The sequence below is a fragment of the Microtus pennsylvanicus genome, chromosome 9 (genome assembly GCF_037038515.1).
Source record: "Microtus pennsylvanicus isolate mMicPen1 chromosome 9, mMicPen1.hap1, whole genome shotgun sequence".
NCBI classification, from domain to species: Eukaryota; Metazoa; Chordata; class Mammalia; order Rodentia; family Cricetidae; genus Microtus; species Microtus pennsylvanicus.
The window spans coordinates 84,271,316-84,296,162 of NC_134587.1; the positions used below are offsets into that span (position 1 = coordinate 84,271,316).

The 24,847-nt window shown below is 42.0% G+C and overlaps 1 pseudogene; it reads right to left on the minus strand.

The window, feature by feature from the left end:
• Positions 1-15,299: 15,299 nt before the first annotated feature.
• On the minus strand, positions 15,300-15,991 carry LOC142857037 (putative G-protein coupled receptor 160; annotated as a pseudogene).
• Between the last annotated feature and the right edge of the window lie 8,856 nt (positions 15,992-24,847).

Genomic DNA, 24,847 nt, shown 5'->3' on the forward strand with positions numbered 1-24,847 from the left:
GCACTTTTCCTTGATTGCTAATTGATGGAGAACACAGCCTTCTGTGGCCAGCGCCATTCCTAGGCAGGTGGGCCTGGTTGTTTGAGAAAGACAGCTGAATATGGTGATCCTGGAAGCATCTAGTAAGCACGATTCCTCCATGCCCTCTGCTTCAGTTCCCGTCTCCAGGCTTCTGTCTTTACTTCCTGCCTTGTCTTCCCTCAATGATGGACTAGAGCCCATAAGTCAAATAAGCCTTTTCCTTCCTACGTGGTTTTTGATCAATATTTTAACACAGCAACAGAGATGCAAATGAGAATCCCTAATTTTGATCATACACATTGCATGTACAGAAGTATGTACAGTTATTATGTATCAAAAATAAGAATCTCATTGCCCCAATATATTACAAGATATTGAGGGCAGGAACAGAATCTTATTCAAAATCCCATGACAGCTGGGTGGAGTGCAATGGCATATATCTGTCGAGAATTCAGAGAGGATATGGCAGAAAGATCAAGAGTCTGGAGCCAGCCAGAGCTACAAAGTAAGATCTTTGCAGGGGAAAAAAGGAAGTCAGCTATTTAGAATAAGGAAATCTACTCATTCAAATGAACACAGTGAAATGATAGACCCTTAAGAGAACTTAAATGGGGGGGGGGGCTGGAGACATGGCTCAGTGGTTAAGAGCATTGCCTGATCTTCCAAAGGTCCTGAGTTCAATTCCCGGCAACCACATGGTGGCTCACAACCATCTGTAAAAAGGTCTGGTGCCCTCTTCTGACCTGCAGACATGAATATTGTATACATAATAAATAAATAAATATTTTTTTTTAAAAAAAGAGAGCACTTAAATGGCAATCAGGGGAATTAACTGAAACTCACACTGTGGCTCTGCTTATATAATTTCACTGTTACCCTTTAAATGTTATACAGTGTGCCATTGTGAAGGCGGGAACTCAAGCAAGAGCGTGGAAGCTGCCATCGTTCCTGGAGACGGACTAGTAGGTCTTACATTGTCACCATGCCCCTTATTTGATGATCCTCATAAGAACTGGAGAGATGGCTCAGTGGTTAAGAGCACTTGTTCCTGCAGAGGACCCAGATTCAATTTCCAGCACCCACATGACAGTTCACAACCATCCATAACTCCAGTTCTGGGAGAGCTAACACCCTCTTCTGACCTCTTGGGTCATGTGGCATTCACATTGTAAAATTATACAAATTCTAGAAAAATACCCATATATGTAAATAAATAAATCTTTAAAAACTCATAACTCGTTCCTTTCAGCTACTTTAATATGACATTTACAGAAGCATATTGTTCAGATTGTCAGAGCCCCTTCCAATAATTCATCTTGCGCCATAATGGCTCACACCAAAGAGAGGGCCTCTCCAGAGGCTTTTGAAAGGCATGCTATTCTGTTAGATATTTTCCTAATACCTCATAAAAAAGTGAACTTCCACCACTCCAGATGCATTTGCCCTACTTCAGAGCTGTTCACGGAGGCTATAAGGTCATTAAAGAGTGTTGGGAGCATTATCAGTGGTTGCTAAGGTTACAGAGAAATCCTAATGAGCTGCTGTTGCTGTGTACATCAGGACTCTTGTCTATTAAGACTCATTTTCTCTGTTTAGCCCTTGCAGATAGTGAAATTGCTCAGCGGTTAAAAAAAAAATGACATCTTGAATTTTGCATGCAAATGGATGAAAATAGAAAACACTATCCTGAGTGAGGTAACCCAGACCCAAAAAGATGAATATGGTACGTACTCACCCATAAGTGGATTGTAGCCATAAATAAAAGACATTGAGCCTATAATTCGTGATCCTAGGGAAGCTAAATAAAAAGGTGAACCCAAAGAAAAAGATATAGTTATCCTCCTGGATATTGGAAGTAGACAAGATTGCCAGGCAAAAATTGGGAGCTTTGGGGTGGGGGTGGGGTGGGGGTAAGGGGAGATGGGGAGAGAGAAGGGAGAAGGAGAGGATGGGGAGAGCTTGGGGGAATGGGACGGTTGGGATGGAGGAAGGGTGGATATGGGAGCAAGGAAGTATCTTAATTAAGGGAACCATTCTAGGGTTGGCAAGAGACTTGACTCTAGAGGGGTTCCCAGGTGTCCAAGGAGATGTCTCCAGCTTGTTCCTTGGGCAACTGAGGAAAGGGTGCCTGAACTGGCCCTATCCTATAGCCACACTGATGAATATCTTGCATATCACCATAGAACCTTCATCTGGCGATGGATGGAGATAGAAACAGAGACCCACACTGGAGCACTGGACTGAGCTCCCAAGGTCCAAATGAGGAGCAGAAGGAGGGAGAACATGAGCAAGGAAGTCAGGATGGCGAGGGGTGTGCCCGCCCACTGAGACGGTGGGGGCTGATTAGTAAGTTGTTACACAGAGAAATCCTGTCTCAAAAAACCAAAAATCCAACAAACAAAAATTCCTCCTCTAAATTGCGTGGCCCTAAAAATGGCTCTGACTTACTGTGCAGGATTCAGGCCATCCTCCAATTCATGTTCCTTCTGTCTCGGCCTCCCTGGTGCTGAGATGACACACACCAGTCCCCACACTCTGATTAAGCTCTAAGTTCTTTGTGCATGAGTTTCTGCAGATTTTTTTTTACTATGACAATTGGAGACAATATTTACATAGGCTATTTGTTAAATAAGTTGGAAATGGGCACATTTTAAAAATTCTGACAAAGAAACAACATGATTGTCCCTGTACTATATAAAAATAGCATGCAACAGCCTGGCGGGGCTGCAATTCCCTTAACAAATTTACTCAGATCCTAATTGGGGTTAGGTGGTATTATTATTATTGGAAGTTAAGCTCATTTTAGGCAAGGTATAACTCTATATACAATATGCTTTGTGAATTTTCACTTTGGTATTAAGGTTAAAGATCTGAAAACCTACAGTATCCACTGATTTTCTTATATTTGTGTTAAAAAAACTGGCAGAATCATATTTCCATAATTTAATAACTATGATAATGGGATAATTCCTTAAATTATGATTGTGTTCTCTCCACCTCTACGGATAACCATCTTCTGCTCATAAGACTTCAATGATGGTTAATGGTCTCTTGCATAAAAGCATTCAAAACCACTTAAAGAGCCCATAGAGGCGGTGCCTATAATCCCAGCACTCAGGAAGCTGAGGTAGAAAAGGCTGAGGTAGGGGGGACCCCTGTGGCTTTAGGGGTAAACTGAGACACACAGTGAGGTTCAGACAAACCTGGGCTACAGTATGCAAGACCCTGTCTCAGCAAGCAAACAGCTCACTAAGGCTCACTTTGCCTGAATCAGCTGTTGCTGCTTTAAATTGAAGGGAAATAGCTCGCTGGAAAGTAAGCTCTAACTAAAGGAGAAACATCCAGGAGGGCTATGTGTGCGCATGGGGTTTATTTCCTTCTTGCTGAGAATGTTCTTGAACTAGGAGGAAAACAGGTTGTCTCCCCCCTGCTGATGGCCAGGGAACAACTCTTTCACTGTGGGCCTGGTCCCCACTGGATTCCCGGTGCTGCTGTTTATTCCGCAAGGATGGCCACTTAGCTTTCTAGTAGCTTCAGGTCGGAAGGGGGGTTGATTGTCAGCTTAGGCAGAAGAACTTTGGCAACCCCTGCTTTCTTAGAAGCTGTGCTCTCTCTCCTCTCAGCTCCGATACACTCATCAGTCTGCAGAAATGCAGGCTTGCTCTTGTTTGGGGAAAAAAGACTATTCTCTTCATCTGCTACAGTTCCCAGTTGGGATTCTCTTTAACAAAAGACATATTTACAAAGAAAAAAACAGTCAGAAGTGTACACACACACACACACACACACACACACACCTCATGTATTCAAGGGAGACACTTTATCTATAAATCTCTATCATCTATCTATCATCTATCCTTCCTATCTATCTATCTATCATCTATCTATCTATCTATCTATCTATCTATCTATCTATCTATCTATCTATCTATCTATCATCTATCCTTCCTATCTATCATCTATCTATATCTATCTATCTATCTATCTATCTATCTATCTATCTATCTATCTATCTACCTATCTATCTATGTGGTATCTGATGAGCTAAGCTGGGAGACTGAAACTTCACACCATAATCTGATGAGCTGTGGGAGGAAGCATGCGGTGAAGGACTGGTTAGGACAAGGTAAGATGAACACAGCAAGCAGGGTGGAGGTTTGCTCTGCAGTGCCCTGTCTATGTCTTCTGCACTGACTGGTATCCAGAGACAGTTTCCTTCTGCTGGCACAGGGGAGGGAGGGTGCGTTTTCCTCTACAGACATACATTTCCTTCACAGGTCACTTACAGCTTCTTCTCAAATTTCCCCCGAGTCAGAGAGAAAAGAAAAACCCATTTGTGTCCTGACATTCTCCTTCCTCCTTTACCTGATCTACTGAGAAGTCAGCGAGCAGCCTCTTGCCCCTGCCGCTAAGACGACCTCTTACCACCCTGCCTTCCTGTCACAGCAGATGAACGGGGAATCCAAATAAAGGCTTCTTCCCTTAAACCTTTTCTCCCGAGACTACAGTTCCTAAAGAACAACAGTAACAAAAATACTCAAAACCCCTGTTGTGCCAGTAAGGCAGATAGGACATGGCATCGTCTGATCTCCCAGCGTATTTCAGGAAGCTGTTTTCTAGGTCCGTTCCATTCTATTTCAGAGACTCTCCTATCAGAGTCCTATCCAACTTTCCAGTCACCCCCACCGGCAGCTTTTCTCTCTGCAAAACTCTGTTGAAGAATGAGGCCACAGGGCGGCTTCTCTGTCCTCTACTGACTCCCCCGCCACAACCCCGCAATGCAAGTAATAGGATGTTTTAAACTCAAAAGTAAATGATTTCCCGAGATGCTCTCTGGAGGCTCACGGAGGTGCGGAGCCTGCAGGGAAGCAATGAAAACCACTCTTAAAAGAAAGGAAGATAAAAGTGTGTGTAGGGGGTGCGTTTCAAATAGAGCCAGGAGGCTTCTCTGCTGAAGCTACCTCGGCGCAGTTCCAACCTGTGCTGTGGGCTATCGCCACCTGTTGGTGACAGGCTTCTGAAAGCACCCTACTGAAAAGTTACTCCAGCCAGGAGCCTCGGTGCCCATCTGAAGTCACCAGGCTTTATGTTGTAAAACAGAGACGGTTCCAGAACATACCCAGTGAGGACTCGATCTTTGAAGTACATTCTAAATTCCTGTCTATAGTTTCTTCTCTTTATCTTCTCAAGCTCCGTACCTCAGACAGGGTTTCACATTTCCTGTCTTCCTCATGACATGGATTCCAGCTCTTCCTTCTTCCCCCCTGCTGCGTGGACTGATATTAGAGGGATGCGCAGCCACCCCAGCCTGCAGCGTCTGAATCTGAATTCATCAGAAGTAGGGGCAAGGGGCCATGAAGGGTTAGCTCAACCTCTAGGATATGGGGAAAATGGTTTTGGAATGATTCGATCTGAGAAAATCTACAAATACATGCATTCTGCTCTCCTTTCTCTCCTTTGTCCGTTTTGCTTTTCTTCTGTGTTACCCTTCACAAATTCAATCTTACTTATTGTTTGTTATTTTGGTTCTTTGGCTTTTATTCTTTTGATAGGGTCTCATGTAGCTCAGGCTGGCCTTGAAATCTGTATGTAGCCTTGGATGCATGATCTTCCTGCCTCTACCTCTCAAGTGCTAGGGTTTCAGTCAAGTTAAAAATCCTTTCTCATCCCTGCCTCCCTCTGTCTTTCAAACATTGTCTCTGGATATTGAGAAGGCAGCAAGATTGTTACCCAATAACCACTTGGAGACACAAAATAATGATAAAAGTAATAATCGTAATATTTCCTTATAATAGGATTGCTCTACTTTATGGAACCGGGAGCAAATGTGTGTAGAAACTTGTCCTTATCTGGTTACCATGGTACTGAGGAAAGGTATTCCCTAAGCACCCTGGGTCAGCTCCTGGACCTGCTCTGAGGCCAAGGAGTCAGAGCAGAAATCCTATTTCTTCACAAGAAGCATCTTTCTTTGGGGTTACCACATAGTCTCCCCAGACTTGGTTGACTTAAAAATTGTTCATTTGGGAGGTCATGCAAATTAAGACTTATCAAATTTCCTTAACTTTGTGCAGTACCACCTCTGATGTGTATGTTAACTGTTACCTAAGCTATGTGACAGGAACCCAAGGGCCACTTTTGCCGAGAACAACACTTCTCACCTGTAGATGCCTGTAGATGTCTGACGGATGGCTAAGCAAGGCAGAGGAAGCAGCCACTGATAAATGATTTAGCCCAAGACAGAGTCTCCTGGTCTGGCTTCACTTTGTGTGCTGGGGATGTTTGTGTTTTTTTTTTTAATCATTCGTTTTGTGTTGAAAATATTTTAACCCTGACACTAAGGATTTTTCTGGAGAATTACTCTTAAGCCCCGTTAATTATGACATTCACACGGGGATGCTTTGTAAATACCAGGTGTCCAAATGCCAGCCCTAGTTCTTCAGTCAGAATCTGGAATGAGAAGAGAAGGCGAAGGAAGCCGGGGAATTGTCAAAGTGGCTGGATAGTGAATATTTCATCTGTATTTTTCTAAACCATGCACAGAAGAGAAATAAATAATTCTTCTAGCTATTGTGCTAAGTGTCCACTGTTGACAGCTGGGTATGAAAAGGTGGTCGGATTTGAGTATTTAATAGATGCTAGCAGAACTACTTGTGACTTTGCTCCCAGCTATCCGGGCCCTGTTCCTGGACTCCATGTAAAGAAACACCAGCAGTCTTAGCTATTTAACATGCGCGGTCCCGCACGGCAGCTGCCAACTATGAAGCACCTGTTATCCCTTCCGGAGTGACAAGCCAGGGAGGTGGGGAAAAGGCCACTAATAAGAGTTTCTTCTGTGAGAAAAGGGGTAGCTCTCTTTCGGGTGGCAAGACACCTCTGGAGATGAGAACTTTCTTTATAAATGTTGATTTTTCTTCACTAAAGTCAGAATTTATTTTTGTGTTTGAGGGAGGTAGAAAGAGGCAAAAAGCTTTCCCTGCGTCTGCTGGTCCTTAAACCTTAAGACTTAAGGGTCCTTCAGCCACCTGGAGATGAGAATCAAATTTCTTATGTGTGACTAGATGGACATCTGTGCATGGAGATTCAGTGCCTGACTACAACCTTTTGTTTTGCGGTCTGTATTATCTCTTATTTGGAGGTTCTGACAGTGAAGGTTGGATGGTAGGGGACGGTTTCTTTTTTCTAAGACAGTCTACCTTTTACAATTTTAATTGTCTTATATTTAATACAACAGGGCCATGTACTATGTAAACCGAATAAGGTTTATGTTGATAATGAAAATAACCGGTTGGAAATACCTATGTCATGATCCTCTAAAATTTTGTTTGATGACAGACTAAAGAACTGAAATTTGCCTTTTAGGTGGAATGCCTTTTTGTTTAATGTTAAACATGACTTTGACAAAATATTGATTGAAGCTGGATATTGGATGACATTCCTGAAGGCTGAGGCCATAGGATGCAAGCTTGAAGCCAGGGATATCTACAGAAAGGGCTTAAAGCCAATCTGTACATAAAGAAAGACCCTTCTGTAGGTGGAGTTTTCCTGTCTCGACTGCCTGGTTCCAAATCACTGACACGGAGGCGTAATATTGTTTATAAATGCTTAGTGGAGAGCTCACGCTTGTTACATTTAAATTAACCCATATTTCTTACCTGTGCTTTGCCACATGGCTCATGGCTTGTTACCTGTTGAGGACCAGCCGCAACAAAATGCTGGTAGGTAGAGTAGGGGCATGGGAAAATAAAAGATAAAACCGCAAGACAGTATCGGGAGAGCGTTTCGGGGATTCCTCAGATGCCGAAAATCACCCGTATTTATGTTTCTACAACTTTTATACCAAACATAAACTGGGGGAGAAGGTGACAAAAACACTTCATTAACATTATACAAGAGGTGAACTCATACAGCCAATTCTGGGGTCACACACACTGAGTAGGCAGACCGCAACCCCGCTCCTGGTGTCCTCATAATTACAATGGAAGGCACAGAAGTACCTTGGCATATCCTGACCACCTGTTGGCATAGCACCAAGCTATCTCAAGTTCAAAAAGGGGGGCCAGGCAGCCACCTCCTGAGCTAGAAGGTGTGATTAAGCCTTGTTATTCGTCAAACTCTCTGGCCATTGGATAAGGTAGGAAATGGGCCTGCATTTCTAGGTCCCCACAGTTACCTAATTTTCTATACATTTTACTTCCTTGGTGACTGGCAGGCGTCTCCCTGACTCCACCCTTCTTCATCCTAATATCCTCAGTTTGACTGTCCCACCAACCAGCTTAATATTACTTATAAATGCTTGGTGGAAAGCTCAGGCTATTAGCTCACTCTTACGCTCAGATTAACCCACATTTCCAATCGATGTTTCACCACGTGGCTCATGGCTTGCTGCCTAATTCTCTATACATCCTGCTTCCTTGATGGCTGGCTAGCATCCCCCTAACTCTGCCATTCTTCATCCCTGTATCCTCAGTCCTGCCTTACTTTATTCTGCTTTGCTATAGACCAATCAACTTCTTTATTAATCAATGAGAGTAATACATATTCACAGTGTACAGAAGGATTATCGCACAGCACCCTTCTTTAACAAACAAACAGTAAGAAAAATAAAGTTGAATCTGACAGGCATGCTTTGTTGGGTACCGTGTCAATCACTAGCGCATCTCAATTTGAAACATCAGAGAATCTCATCTGGCATTGTCCAAGAGAGGAAACAAGGCTGTGCCAACTGACAGGAGAAAGATTTCATTATTTCCTCTCTGTAGTTCTGACACTACTTGAATCTATTATTTCTCTCCAGGCTCCAGACAGATTTCTTTCTGTGAGATTTTCTGTGAGATCCTCATTATGATAGCTGCCTCTGGACCTTCTCCCTTCCTGCTGCACAATGGAGAAACTAGTTTTGGAGTTCCACAGAGCTTCAACAACAGGGCGATTGGAGCCACGCACAGAAGCCAACTGTCAGTCATATAAATCTCCTAGGGGCTCAACTCCAGACAGAGTGTAGAGATGGTGAGCTTTGTGCTTCTTTAAGTGCCGATTTGGTGCCTGGAATTGTAGGCCAACTGTCTCTTCACTAACAGCACTATCACTTTCGGCCTGCTCCCCAGCCTGATAATCAAAAATACTGTCTTTCATTAAAATAGGAATCACTTCCATCAGGTCTAAACTCTGAGTTCAGACATGATGCTTTTCTCATTTGTGTTGAGGCGTCCTGGCAAAGGCCCCCGAAGTATAGCATTTTGACATAAGAATTGTCCTTAGCAAAAGCAACTTGAAAGAGAAACATTTAAGATAAAATGTCTGACCATCCTCCTTTGCCCTCTGGTCCTTTAAGACAGTTTCGCTGTATACTGCAGGTTAGCCTTAAACTTGTAATCCGCCTGCATCAACAACCCCCTCCCCCAGAATTAAAGGCCAGGATAGGTCTTAATCATTAGAGTTAACGCTAGACCTCACCAGCCCAGATAATCTACATAACAGGAGCTTTTATTCCAATCCTCATAACTAGATTTCATCTTTAGAAGATGTTCCCGATATGTTCACTTCTCCATAGCAAACTTAAGGGGCATTTTCTCTGTAGATTCCTAGGTCTCCAACTTAGGCTCTAGAAATATAATGGATATAAGGCACATAACAAAGCAAAAAGCCAGTGGCTTGGGAAATGGCACAGTTAAAGTGTTTGCCCCACTAAGCATGAGGACCTGAGTTCATTTGACCCAGGCCAAAAAGCTAAGTAGTGTGGTCAACATCAGGCTGGAAATGCAGAAGCAAGCAGATCCCAGGGCTCAGATGCATGCAGATTTCTTGCTGGCCAGCCAGGCTAGCCAGTTTGTGAGCACAAGGTTCAAAGAAATCTAGTCTTACAAAAGACGGAGAGCAATGGAGAAAGGCAGGTAATATCAGCCCCTGACTCCTACAAGTGCATATATACTGAAGGTGGGGGCGGAGAAGAGAGAGGAAAAGAGATGAACGCACATTCATATGCACACTACAGATGTGCACTTATGCATATACCACAGTCTTAGGGTTACTATTACTATGATGAAACACCATGACCGAAGCAACTTGGGTAGGAAAGGGTTGTTTGGATTACGTGTCCTGAGTTACTGTTTATTTAGGGAAGCCAAGATAGTAAGTCAAACCAAGCAGAAACCTAGAGGCAGGAGCTGATGCCAAGGCCACAGAGGGATGCTGTTTAATAGCTTGCTCCCCGTGGCTTACTCAGTCTGTTTTCTTATGGAATCCAGGGACATCAGCCCAGAGTGGTACCACTTGTAATGGATGGGCCCCTGTCAATCACTAATTAAGAAAATGTTCTTACAGGCATGTCGGTAGCCCTAACTTATAGAGGCAACTGAGGTTCCTTCCTCTTGGATGACTACAGCAGGTGTCAAGTTGACACAAGACTGGCCAGCACATCCACACTCAAGACAAAATTAAAATGGGAAAAACAGTTTGCCTATATACTCCACATGTGAGTTTCACAAAGAAATGAGGATTGTTAGGGAGGCAGGGGAGTGCAGAAGATGGAGGGTTGTGTAGGACCTTAAACTAAATGAATGAAAAGCAGCCCACTGCTTTAGGATGAAGGAGACAAAGGCAAGGTGTGGAGACCGGAGGCCTTGTGGGCATCTGCTGTTTCTCAGTTACCTTCAGATCAGAATAATCCATTTACCAAAGAGGCACTTTTGGATATAGCATTTTGCTGGTACCCTTCAGCATCAAGGGACTGATGATTGTTGATAGCTATTTAATTGCTGAGAATATTTTGAAACAGTTCTTAAATAAGAGACAAAAAATGAACTGATTGAAAAAGAGCTATCCTAGGGATTTCCAAACACAAATTCATCATCCTAAAAGCTCTCCCTCACATTTTCAATTACCTGAAATCAATTGTTGTTTGAAAATACTAATATTTATTTTGGCCCATTCAGGAAAGAGATACTATGATTTGGGATATGACTCAATAGTATAGCACTTTCTTTACAAGCTTGAGACTTTGAGCTTGATCCAAGAACCATAAAAATAAATAAATAAATAAATACATTTAAATTTAGAACCTATATTCATATAACTTTTGTTAAAATGCTCTAATCTGACTTTTCTATTTTGTAATGTAAAAAGAAAAAGATTACAATTTGGATTGAAGATCTTATTTGCTTTATTTCTCTCTCTCTCTCTCTCTCTCTCTCTCTCTCTCTCTCTTTCTTTCTGTCTCCTCTCTCATTGTGTGTGTGTTGATGGAAATTGAAAACAGCCCTTATGGATAATAGGAAAGCACTTTACCACCAAGTCATACCACATAAGGCTTAATCCATAGCTTGTTATTCTAGCCCTGTGTCTTGCCCCTTGGTTCCTCACCCACATCTATTAATAAATCCACTTATTCCTTGGCATCCCTGCAATACCAAGACTTTCTGCTGATAACAAGAGCTGTGGATACTCAGATCTTTTACATAAATGGCATGGCATGATTCTTACATATAACCTACACATGTCCTGTATAAGTTATCTCTTGCTTGTTGGTAGTACCAAATACAATGTAAGTAAGTACTATATTATGTGGTAAGTGCTACACTGTGTTGTTTGGGAAACAATGGAAAAGAAAAACGTCTGGACGTGTTTAGTAAAGGTATGTTTTTATTTCTTCCTCAGATACTTTTTTCTTAATCTGAAGATGCGAAACCATGATGAAGATGGATTATTTTATCACTTTGGGGTTTTACTGCCAACAAGGATCCACATGAAGAAAGGGAAGCCACTAGCAGAGTCATTCGAGTCTACCTGCTTGACTTCCCTCTTTGCACTGTTGGCTACTGTTTCTTCAGCTGCCTCCGCTGTAGGGCCCAGGCCCAAGCTATTTGTGTACCCAATTCTTCTTGTCTCTCCATACATCTCTACTGCTAGTTAAATGAAGCTTCATCAATTAAGGAGTCTATAAGAAAAAGAGGGCACATGCACTTTTATACACTTGGTTTCAAAAACATTTAGCAAATTGAGTCTTGACTAAAGATTCACACACTTTTTTGTTTTATTCATTCATTAATTTAATTTACTTATAATTAGATTTAATTAAAACTTCGTTCATCCAGTATTTTTGATTATATCATTTCCTCCTCTCTCCATCTCCTTCCAGATCCTCCCCACCTTTCTACCTACTCAACTTCATATACTTTTTCTTTTAAAAACTTAAAAATATAATTAAATGCAAATAAGGCAAAACATACCAAAAGAAAAGAAAAAGTACACAAGAAGCAGGGATTCTGTTTTGTGTTGGCCAACTACTCCTGGGCGTGGCTTGCCATGGAGTGTGGTTGATATGCATGGTAGCTCTCCATTAGAGAAACTGATTTTCCCTTTCCCAGCAGGAGTCACAATTGCAGACAGCTTCTTGTTAGGGTGGGGTTTTGCAGATGCCCCCCTCCTCAGTGTTGGGATTCTAGTTGGTCTGGTTTAGGTCTTGCTCGTCCTATTGCAATCTCTGTGAGTTCATATGTGCATCGGTCCTGTTGTACCTGGATGATGCTGTTTCCTCGGAGACATCAGCCACCTCTGGCTCTTAGAGTCTTTCTGCCTCCTCTTCCATATAGATCCCTGAGCATGAGGAGATGATTTGATGAAGACATTTCCTATAGAACTGAGTGTTTCAAAGTCTCTTGCTGTCTACATTTTTACATTTTTCAGGTGTATGTCTGTGTGTTAATTATCATCTACTGCAAGAAGAAGGTTTTCTGGAAGGGGTTGAGCAATGCTCTGATACTCTATCAGATAAAGATACAAACAAATATGCATATATATACACATATATATGTATATATATATATACATTATACACACACACACACTAACTAAAGTATTACAGAACTGATTTAACTTCTGGAGCACTCTCTTTCTCTGAAAAATTAAGGACAAAGATCATTTACTGCATAATTTATGGTATTTGTGTTCATGTAGATGGATAAAGGCAAGATCTTAAAATATGCTTGAAATAAGTTGTCCTTAAAACTAGCCCTTCCTGGAAATGCCCATTTACCTCAAAAGGAAACACCAGCTTTGTCTTGGCTCTAAGTGATCACTCATTATAAAATAATGTTGTTTCACATTGTCAAATAGCAAATGGCACCTTGCAGTTTGAATATGATCCATAAATTGGGACCAATTTGGATTTCTCGCTAAAGCATGCAAAAGAGTTAATCAGGAGCCGGCACTCAGGAGGCAGAGGCAGGTGGATCTCTGTGAGTTCGAGACCAGCCTGGTCTACAAGAGCTAGTTGCAGGACAGGCTCCAAAACCACAGGGAAACCCTGTCTCGAAAAACCAAAAAAAAAAAAAAAAAAAAAAAAAAAAAGAAAAAAAGTTTCCACTGCGCATTTTATCTGCAAATGTCAAGTCAGTTTATTCGACTTTTCTTTCCCAGCGAGTTTGCTTTTTTCTCTTTGAACCTTATTGCTATTGTGTTTCCTGAGTCTTATTGGACTGGCTGCATCACACACGTGACTATTTGACTATTCAGCATCTGAATTTGAGCAGTTCACAGAAAGACAGACAGTCCTGCCTGCTTTGCTATGACACCTTTGGATGTAACTAAATGTAATTGGACCTAGAGAAACATATGCAAAGGCAATCAGAGTAGATGTAATATTCATCCTGCAGGATTCAGACTCACTCTCAGGCTCTAAATTGTCTGGAATTGAAGCAGAGAATTCTAACAGCTGTTTGATTAATGTTTTAGAAAGGAGAGTCCTGTAGTTTTAAAAAAAAAAAGCATCTTTTGGAATGGAGAAAAGGAAATTAAGGGGCATGAAAGTGAAGTTGTGACATCTAATTTTGCTTTTGTCACAACAGCGTATGACCCGGTAGTTTTCAGATTTTAATATGTATAGGCATCAGCTACGGATTATACAATGCAAATGACAAGGTCTTCTATTTGAGATTTTGATGCCATGGTCACAGAATAGAGTCAAGAATCTGAAATTTGGAAAACTCGCTTCAGTTCGTGTGCATGTGTTTCTTGACGGGCACTTTGTGAAGCATCAACTATACCACCATTTATCTATTGTTATGTGTTCCTCCACGTACACAAATTATTCTATGAAGTTAGTTCCTGCTATATAAGACGCAGCTGAGGGAAAGTGAGGAAACATGGAGAATGTCAGAATCTTACATACCTTTCTGGTTTGCTCTATGCTGCTATGGATAAACACTGTAACAGAAGAGGAGCTGCTATTTCCTATCATAAGTCACGCGCCATTGTTGAAGGAAGCCAAGGCAGGGACTCAAGGTAGGAGCTCGAAGCAGGATCCATGGAGGCACACTGCTTACTGGCTTGCTGCCAACAGTTTGCTCAGCCTACTTTCTCTGCAACCCAGGACACTTGCCTAAGCGTGGCACCACCCACAGTGGACTAACTCCCCTAACCCTCCACATCAATCATTAAGCAAGAAAAGTCCCTATAGAAATGCCCAGAACCAGTCTGATGGAGACAATTCCTCATTTTCACCTCCCTCTTCCCAGGTGACTCTAGTTTATGTCAACTAATAAGTACACTACATGCTTGCACTTAGTAAATTATGATGGAATTGCTTTCTAATTTATATCCAACTTTGGAGGTTCCACAAATATTTCTTGCCATTTAAAAGGGCATGTTGGGTTTCTTAACTAGATTTTATAAGTATACGTATACAAATTAATTAGTCCATATGTATATAACATATATAAAACAATAATATATACAATCCCTTTGGCTCCTGGTGAATGATTTATAAGTTTTTAACAATCTGTCTAAAGAAAGAGAACCAGAGGTTCAGAAAGCTGAAACTGGAAAAAGCTAAACAGAGTTCAAAATAATTGTGTCTTTGGTGTGTGAGTCTGTGTCTGTGCCTGTGTGGTTTGTTATATGGACAAGAACCACACTTATCCCATCAGGTACAGCATCTTCATTAGGAGAGATCATTACTACTTCATCAAAAACATCCACAGGTATAACAATGGAGCTTAAATAATGGCATATTTTTACAAAATACTTAGGTTAAAATATAATTGTATTACTCTACCCCTTTCTCTTTCCCATCTTCAATCCCTGCTATTCCCTCTCTCCCAGACTCATCCCACATCTCTCCATCATTCCCTCTGAAATTAACGGCCTCTTTTTCTTTGGTTGTTGGTATATATGTGTATTAATTTATACATTTATATATGTGTATTTATATATGAATACAAATAAAGTTCCCTGAGTCCATTTAGTGTAGCCTGGATGCATGTGATTTCAGGGCTGACCACTGTTTATTGGCTAACCATCAGCACAGACAATGACAGTCAGTAACTCTGAGTGCTGACCTAAGAAAAGCCTTAGTACATAGAGACCCTGTGTGTCTTTAGGCTGTGGGAGATGGCTGGCTCTCCTAGAACATAAGCAAAGACTTAAATCCAAGTTTAAATGACCGTCAAGAAATAAAATAATGGTTACCACTTAAAGGAATGCTTGGTGGTTCTAGGCAGAGTTGAACAGTAGGCCACAGGCCAGCAAGCAAGCTGGGTAATGCGAAAAGCCAGCTGTAAGTGAAGGAAAAGATTTGTGTGAGCAGACAGATGTGGTATTCAGTAAAGCTAATACCTAGAACAACAGCTTCCTAAAGTAGGAGAGAATGGAGATGTTTACCAAGGAAGGGCAGAAGCTCAGAAACTGCTAGGGAGAAGGCAGAACTACTCCAGAAAACTCCAGTAGGTGTTTTTGCTTTTCATTCCAAGTATGAGGATATATAATTATGTTTTCCCAAACATGATCAAGAACAACAGACAATTAACACCTAGGGCTGCTTTGACTGATGCAGCAGATGCTGAAAGAACAGGTTTTCTGAAGGAAGAGCTGCTGTATTCTTAGTTAAATTCCGTTTATCTTCTTTCTTTTTTTCTAGACTTGAGCTTATGAGTTTCATTTTGCAGCCTTCAATTGTTTTGCTGTCAGATCCTTGCATGTCGTTTTATTATACCAAGCCATGTGAGTGAGCCCTCTAAACGCGACTATGCATCTTTAGCTCTTCTTTGTGGAGGGGCTGAGTGATGAGCATCCCTGTCCAGCCACCAGCCAGGACAGCATCTTTACAACCTCAGCTTGTACTCCGCAGCACCCAGGCAACATGAGTAGCTTGATGCTGTCTACCCCATGACTGCTCTGAGGTTGGACTATGCATCCCTCACCTCTGCTTGCCACCCCTGTTAGCATTTAAAAAATTACTGTTTTTATTCAGGTCTTATTTGAACGGCTAGACTGTTGAAGTATTATGGGTGTAGCTTGGGTGTTACAATCCATCTTAGGTGTTACAATCTCACAGCCGACTTCCTGGTTCTCTGGCTCTGATAGTCTACCCATTCCCTCTTCCATGATGTTCTCTGAGCCTTAGGTGTCATTAGTTGGTTATTAACAACAGACCAGCAGGGGCCTCAGCATAAAGTCAGAAAATCTGGCTTCATTGTTTCTCACAGCCTTCATTGGAAATTGAGTCATGTGTTCCAGATTTCAACCTCTTACCTGCAACATGGAGAAGCTTAATCCTCATGTTAGATATTTGAAACCAAGCCAAAACCAGCCTTATATGGACAATGGATAGTATCTCGGGGTAGTTTTGGTTAGTAAATGATTTGACTTGCTAATACTGCTTGTTTTCCTAGGAATAGATGTGTTAAAAGTAACAGTGTATGGGACAAGATTGTCCCTTCTAAAGGCCAGTAGTGGCCACCATGAGAAGCAGTCATGTTACATGTTTTCTAGTCCAAGAAATGGGACCCTCACGTCTTCCTTCACCAAGAAGCAGTTTATTATTTTCTAAAGGCTAGAGCCCTGAATGTTTTAGAGGCTTTCAATTCCTTCTGGCTTCTCTGTTTCCTGTATTCCTGTATTCTTGTATTCCTACCTACATTCTGACTGGAAGCTTACAAATTAATGGCTGGGATGAGAAGGGAGAGGGGAATAAAGGGACTTCAGAAAGATGTGGTCAGTCTGCATGTCCACCCCAGTGTACCAAAACACACATGTGCACACATGGAAGCTGAACAATCCATTCTTTATTTAGCCCTCAGCAACCCCATTTTTCTCCCTTTATGACAGTAGGGTGATTCTATTGTATTACGTCTGCAATCAAGTATATGCAAATAGACATATACCTTTATTCTTTGCCCATTTTGACCAATAAGTTGAATATAATGATTTAGGGTTACTTCCCATACTCATACATGACTCAGAACCAGGCTGATGTATCACCTTCAAGTTCAACACAATAAAGCTTGCCTTGGGGGAAGTCTGGCTGAGGCTATAGGGTCCTATTGTAGCATTTGACCAGGAAGATTTTTCTCTAGAACAAACCCTAGTTTTAAATAATCTGAGGGATACATTTTCCCCTATCACAGGCTCACCACCTCATTTGGATTATTTATACCTTTTTAATGAGCGACAGTTGCATCATTTGGACCTTGAAAACAAGGTGCCCTGAGTATGCTCCCAGCTCATCAATATAGCTAACTTAAGACACAGCCATATCTTCTCTGAAGTTTGTTTATCAGAGAAGAAAAGGTTCAAGTTTTTGTTTTGTTTTACAGGTCTGAAATCTGAAAATAAATACTGACTACACTATTTTTCTCTCTTTTCCCTCTCTTTTCATTCCTGTTTCCTTTTGTAAGGGAGTAATGCTATCTAGATAGGTGTGCAGGAGAATAAAGTATTTTTTATTTGTAATGCTTGCTGGTTTCCAGGGTACAGACAATCCCGCAGTGGCCCGTTTCAGGCTAGCAAGGTGAAAACACTGGATGATAAACTGACAGGGCCAGCGCACAGTGTGTCCTCCAAGGCCTACAGAAGCTGGTGCCCACACACAGCTGTCTGAGCCACGCTAGTCTTTTCACTGTTGCTGCTGTTGTTTGTCAAACACATCTAACCATGTTTAGATATTTTTGGTTTTATGAGTTCTCTAGGAAGACGAACCATGTTCCTCTGAGCTATGTGTCATTAACCATCCTAATCTTCTGAAAGGTTGGCCTCAGTTTGCACATTTCATCACCAAATATTTACAGAGCATTGAATATTACTGAGCACCAAACTGGTGGGATTAAACAGTAAATACGGCAGACAAAATTCTTGCTCTCCCAGAACTTCAAGTTTATTTCCACATCATTCAAAGACTCTTACAGAACAAGACTGTTACAGTAGGTAAGCACAGAGCTGCACATCATAAACAAAAATGGATGTCATCTTTGTAATAAAAGAACTTATTGGTTCATAAAATTGCAAAGGCCAGATATATTCCTGAGGCAAAGACTTAAGCACCAGAGACCCAGTTTGTGCCTTAATAATCTATCTTTCCTTCTTCCTTATAAGACCTACAGGCTCATGACATCCACATGTGGTAGCAAAAGATGACAAGAGTTTCAGACCTCCAACTTGACAGCCGGAAGGAAAAGGGGACCACTCAGGACTTTCTGTATGCAAAGGGCAGGGATATTTGCTTCTTTGCCTGGAGTCTCAGAATGCACACACCATTATGTAGATGACTGGATTATTTACACATTTTTTAGCAAACCTTCCTGCCAACAATTTTACATTTTTTTTTCTCTTTCAAGTTCATGCTTAAAGTTGAGTCTTATTTCCATACAAATCACAAGGAGGAAACTCAGAAGGGAGTTCTGAAGGGTAACAGTAGCTTTAGAGAAGCATGAAAGGATGCCCTAGAGGAGTACAAACAGCGGATGTCAGTGCCTGGCCCCTTCCGTATAACTGAGATGTGTGAGCATACTGATAGAAAAGTACACAGAGCTTGGACTGTTTGTCTTTGTCCCATCAATTACAAATATATAGAGACTGAAGGCTTACTCTCACAATATTTAAGAGAAAGTGGTACAGCACAAATTCTAATTGGTCTTCATAATAAAAACCTGGAGTCAGATATTAGGGAGTGAAAGCTGAAAGATCAGAAAAGCAGAGTGACTAGCCACTAGTTCTTATCTCTGCTGAATCCTCAGAGCAAATGGACTATCCTGTTTCTAGAACTCTTCAGACTGAATGTTGTCTCAGTGAAACCTTAGACTGAATCCTGAGCTCTTGTCTCCTCCCATCTATATTTCTCTCTCAGCCCTGCCATATCACTTCCTGTCTCCACATCCCTAGTGCTGGGATTAAAGGTGTCTGTCACCACTGCCTGGCCTCTATGGCTAACTCTTGTGTGGCTCACTCTGCACTCTGATTTCAGGCAAGCTTTATTTGTTAAAACACAAACAAAATCTCACCACAGTGGTTGTATTCAAGAAAGAAATGTTCTTGCTTTATGTCATTGTTTCTAACAAAATACGTCTTTGGTTTCTAAGACTCGAGCTGTTTTCTCCAAAAACATGTGCACAAAGCATATTTCACTCTCAAGTAACTGTCTCCAAAATACATCTAAGCCACAGTTAAAAAACATTGAGGCATCTTGAAATTTGTTGATTTCTGTGCTTTGGTTGATCATAAAAACTATGAGACTGATAAAGATTGTCTTTGGCTTTTAGATAATTGTCCTTCAGCTACCAGGTACAAGTTTTGTTGGGATCTGATCAGCCTTTACTTAACAGGATCATCTTGTAAACTGTAACCTAGGCAATGACGTCAGTAGGCTCATCTGTCATCTTGCTGTGCCTATGTGTTCTTAATCTAAATCCCGTCAGTTTGGCTGTAACTCAAGCCAGGTTTTACTTGTTATATTCTCCAGAGAAATTAAGGCCAGAGACTAAGCTAGGGATTTAATTACAATTCTCATTTCCTGATGCATTTCACCCTGGGCCTCTCCCTTTCTTGAGATGCGGTCTTACTGAGGAACCCAAAGGCCTAGAACCACTCTGCAGCCCAGGTGGATCTCCAACTTCTCTGACTTCTCAGCCTCCAGACTGAGCTATCATCCCCCTCTACAGGCAATTTTTTCTGTAAGGAAACTTCCACTGTCCATGCTGCAGTAGACTTAGGTTGCTCCATCTGTCTCACTGAGTGACAGCTAGTTGGAGCTCGGGTCTTCCAGCAATGTATTGCTACATAACAAATGACATTAAAACTTAAATGTGGCTTAAACAATCATTTAATTAAATCTCCGAGTACTGTGACCAGAGTGTTTGGGCAGTGTCCATGAGGGTGTTTCTGTTGCACTTGGCTTTTTTTTATAGACCCTTTGAGCTGTTGAGCTGATGGCTGGTCTGGTCCACGCCTTAAGTGAAGGCTCTTTTCTGATACTGTGAATGTTTAAATTGGAGGCCAGCAGCCACAATGAAAAGAGGGGAAGGCTTTTAACAGCTACAGAGACAAAAGAAATACCTAAGGAAGATCAGATCCTGAAAACGTTACTCAAAAAGTAACCAATTCTAACCACTGAGTAGCAAATGATTTGGAAGCTTTCTGTGGATTGTGCTGTTTCTGATTTGGCTCTTTGGTCAAAGATGGCCTCATGTTAAGGCCTTTGAGAGTTAAACTGAATGTTCCCCCCCCCCAAAAAAACAAAAAAACAATAGTTAAACTGTCTCTTATAATAAATGAATCAAAGGCTGACTGTCTCAGAAAATCTTTCCACAAAATTAGTGAGGGCCTTTAGTGGGTTTCTGGTGTGAGCCTTGTTGCATAAATCGTCATTCCCCGCTCAAATTTCTGATTTTTCTCTTTTGGCTCTGCAGAAAAACACAGAAGAAATTGCCATTTAAGCAAATGTGGAATGTCCAAACAGCTGAGATCTGGCAGAGGCAACCAAGAAACACCAAAGAGTCACATCACCGGAGTGGCAGGTGAGCAGATCTCAGGAGAGTTAGCCAAAGTCACTTCCTGCAAACAGTGGGCCACTGCAGTCTGAAGGAGCTTTCCCCCCAGCAGCTGTGAGCCAAGGAAGGGGTGAAGATGGAAACCTCCCTGGCCTTGGTTTGTGTCAAACAAGTGAAGAAAAGGAGCGAGACAGCGGGAAAGAAATGAAGAAAATGCAATCAGTGGCCATATTCCCAGGGAGCTGTCTGCTTCCACAGTTGTGAAAGTCAGGTTCTTTTACACTTAAAATTCTAGACATTTCCCCGACACCCTCAACCTATGTGTAGGAAAATCCCCCCAAGTCTGATTCATTTGGTTATAGGGAAGAACAGTTGTGACCAGGAACTAGGAGGATACTGACTTGAGAAAACACTTGAAAAACAAAACAGAAACAAGCTTCAAAGAAAACAGCGAAACTTATTCAAAGAAATAGCCAGGAGAAAAATGTTGCCACAGCACAGATAAAACAAAGTCTCAAGATTTCTGTATGATTAAAACATGTTATTCAATAAGTATTCCTAAGCTGTATGGGTGCAGGAAGATCACAAATTAGAAATTTGATAGCTTCAAGAAAAAAAAAACAAAAAACAAACAACCAGGCTGTTAAATAATGGTAGACGAAACACGATCCTGCAGAACCCAGAATCATAGATGAAAATGAAATTGGAAGAAGACCTAGGAAACACAATTGAAATCTAAATCTGTGTTAGTAAAATTACTGAATTTTGGAGATAAAAATTTGGAAGGCTGGAGACATAGCTTAGTGGCTAAGAGCACTGGATGCTCTTCCAGGGGACACGGATTTGAGCCCTAGCACGGTGTGGCAGCTCACTGTCATCTGTAACTCCATTTCTGGGGGATTAGGCTTCCTCCTCTGGCCTCCGTGGCCATCAGGCAGGCACAAGGAGCACTTACCTACATTCAGGCAAGACACACACACAAGACAATAAAAATTATTTTTTAAGAGGAGAGAAAATTTGGGGAGGGGGTGGCAACAAATCTGAAAAGAAATGTTTCTTATAAAATTGGTGGGAGACTTTCAGTTTCGTCCTGGAACATGGGTGATATTACAAAATATCTAAAAAGAAAAAGAAAAGGAAAATATAAACTAGTTTAAACAGCTAATAAAACTTTTTAAAACATGTGATAATAAAATAAATATTGTTCTCTTAAAATTAAAGACAATTACTAGAGAGTAGATCTTAGTTCATGAAAACGTGACAAAGGAAGCTATAACAAAGAGATTTGTGATGATTATTAAATGCATTTTTTGGCAGAAATAGGACTAACAGATGTGGCTCCTAAAGCCACAGGTGATGTATCTGAAATATAGACACCCCGAGAGCCGGTAGCAGAGATTCTGTAGATGAAAGTCAGTGCAAAGAAAGAAGTCAAAGAACACGATTTTACTCTCTGACAAGATTGAATTTCTACCCCAAAGCCAGCACAGCATGTGGCTTAGCATTGTGCATCATTAAAAAATAGAGTTTTGGGGTAAATTGTTACCAGGTAATTTTTATCATCCTCTTTTCATTTAGTAGTTATAGACATTTGGAGAATTGCTAAGAGAAATATATTTAAAAGCACGTATACCATATGGAGGAATATGTCAGGGACAAGGTTGGTTCATTTCCGGAAATTCGTGACATTCAGAGACGGCTCATTCGAATCCGTAATCAGCTCGCATTCAGAGTGCTATCCTCTGTCCGTGCAGGAGCTTCTGTGCTACCAAGAGCACTGGCCGCACAGTATTTCCTAGGAGTCCTCTGTTAGCAATTCCAGAATTGTTTTCTAAGCCACTGGCTCTGGTGTAAATAAACCATGAAACAGGTGGTACAAAGAGGCAAGTTTAGGGACGTCTGTCACAGCTGTGTCTGTAGATACGGGCAGCCCGTACAACTCGGGAAGGAAAAAGTACTGGCTCTGGTTCCCAAAACCAAATCTCAGCACAAAGGATATTTACTTGCCCCAGAGGGACATAGGGAAGGAATAAGGGACAAAGACAGGAGGAAGTGGGAGAAGGGGGAAGGAACCAAGGAGAGGGGGAAGGGGATTTGTTCTGGAGGAACAAAGGACTGCCTCTGGACAGAGGGGAGACAGAAATGGTCCGTAGGGAAATGGCAGTTTTTAATGGTAAAAGGGTAAACCCTGCGTTAGGATGAGGTGTTTAATTTTAATTGTGCGTGTTAATTAGTTGTGTCAAATGGGGACTTTTAATTGTTGGACTTCAGTGCTTTGGTAGCTGGGCCTTTGTAGTCAACCTCAGGAGGGCCTAGGAATGGAATCTAACAGTTTTTAGCAAGGCAGAGGGAATTGGAGAAGGGCAAGGCCTGACAGAGCCACGTGCTTGCTCCAGTGGGCCAGTGCTCCTGCAGCTCAGGGGCTCAGCCGCAGGGAGCTGATGCCTTTGCCAGGCCTTTCTGCATAGAGAATGTTGAGCTGTCTGGAGCTTCTGGTTGAAGGACACAGCAGGTGCACCTGTGGGGTGGTCCCGGAGAATTCTGTTTTCCTCCTCTGATTTCCTGCTGGGCGCTCTGCTGGTGAGCAAAATTGAATGCCAAAATGTAATGGAGCCCATTTATCACTGCAGCCCTCCCAGAACCTCCTGGCTCTGATAACGGACGGCAGAGACCGAGAAGCCATGGAACCTTTGCAATCTGCTTTCTCTGTACGTTTTACACGTTACACACTGTTCTTCTTACGGCATCCCACTGTGTTATCCTGTATTTGTCAATTTAGGTGTCTGTTTTCCCCTTCAAGACTCTCAATCTGCTCCCCCAGGTGTGGCAATGGATACAGAAAGCTCGGGGAATTGTGGTGGTTTGGCTTCAAATGCCCAAGCTTCCACTGGCAGATATTTTTTGTTTAGTAATATGAGAGTAAAAAATCAGACACTGGGGTGTGATTAAGTCATTTTACAGATGATGCCAAGGTTGGAAAAGGTCAGGAATCACAGGAGCAAGGACTCTGAGGATGGCAGAAAGTGCATCCAAAGATACGCCTCTTTGGGTGGGAGTTACTTGGCAAAAGACAGATGACAGACAGACCCTAACTTCTCTTCTTCATATGAAAACTTGAGTTAACAAAGCAGACACAGACAGAAAACGAAACCAAAAACCAGAATAGAAAACCTTCATGAAACACAGAGTTCCTAGACCAGGAGAAAAGAGACAATTTTGATGTAGAGTCGTACAAGAAATCTGTTTGAGTCTTTCTCGTTTATATTCCTAACACGATTCAGTTCTTGGCCCACAATTGCTTCTCCACTTTGATGTAACATAAAAGCACTGAAAACTGTTCCTGTCCCTAGAGCATCTACTGGAGCAGGGAAACCTATGAGGGGGCCACGACCTGAAGAAAACTGGCTTTCCCTGTCCCCAGCAGCCATCAACTGCCTCGCGGTCCCCTTCCTCATCCATGCTGGGCTGTTGCTCTTGGTCATGTGTGAGCAGGCAACCACAGCTGCTATGAATTGGTGAGTGGAACGGCTCTGTCATGTCTAGAGGGCACTGTGTACATGGCCCTCCCTGTCTCATGGCTGGTACAGTCTGTGTAGCCTTCTTTAGTGATGGGTCCAGGCCTTTTCATTCATCTTCTGTCCTTTGACTGGCTGTGAGCCTCCGTGTCAGCTACCGCAAGAGGAAGCTTCTCTGATGAGGAGTGACATCGGTGCTAATGTGTGACTCTATGCGTGGGTGTTTAGAAGACAGTTTGCAGTTCTGATTGTCCTCACTGGGTTCTAAAGAAAAAAAAAAAGAAGGTATGAAATTGGAGCTGAGAGCAGGGGCAGGTGGGGGAAAGTGGAGGATGGTAGGGCTAATGGATAAGATCAAGATTCACTGTATACATATGTGAAATTGGGTTCATCTGCCTTGTCTGTAGATAGCGGGCCAGCCTGGCTGGCTGTGGGGCTCAGGAGTAGGAAGTGTCTATGGTTTTTAGTTAGGCCAACACTTCAACACTCACGTCAGTGACAAAAACTGGCTTTGTCTTAGTAGACTCAGTGTGGATGGAGCGTGCCTTCTTCCTCCAC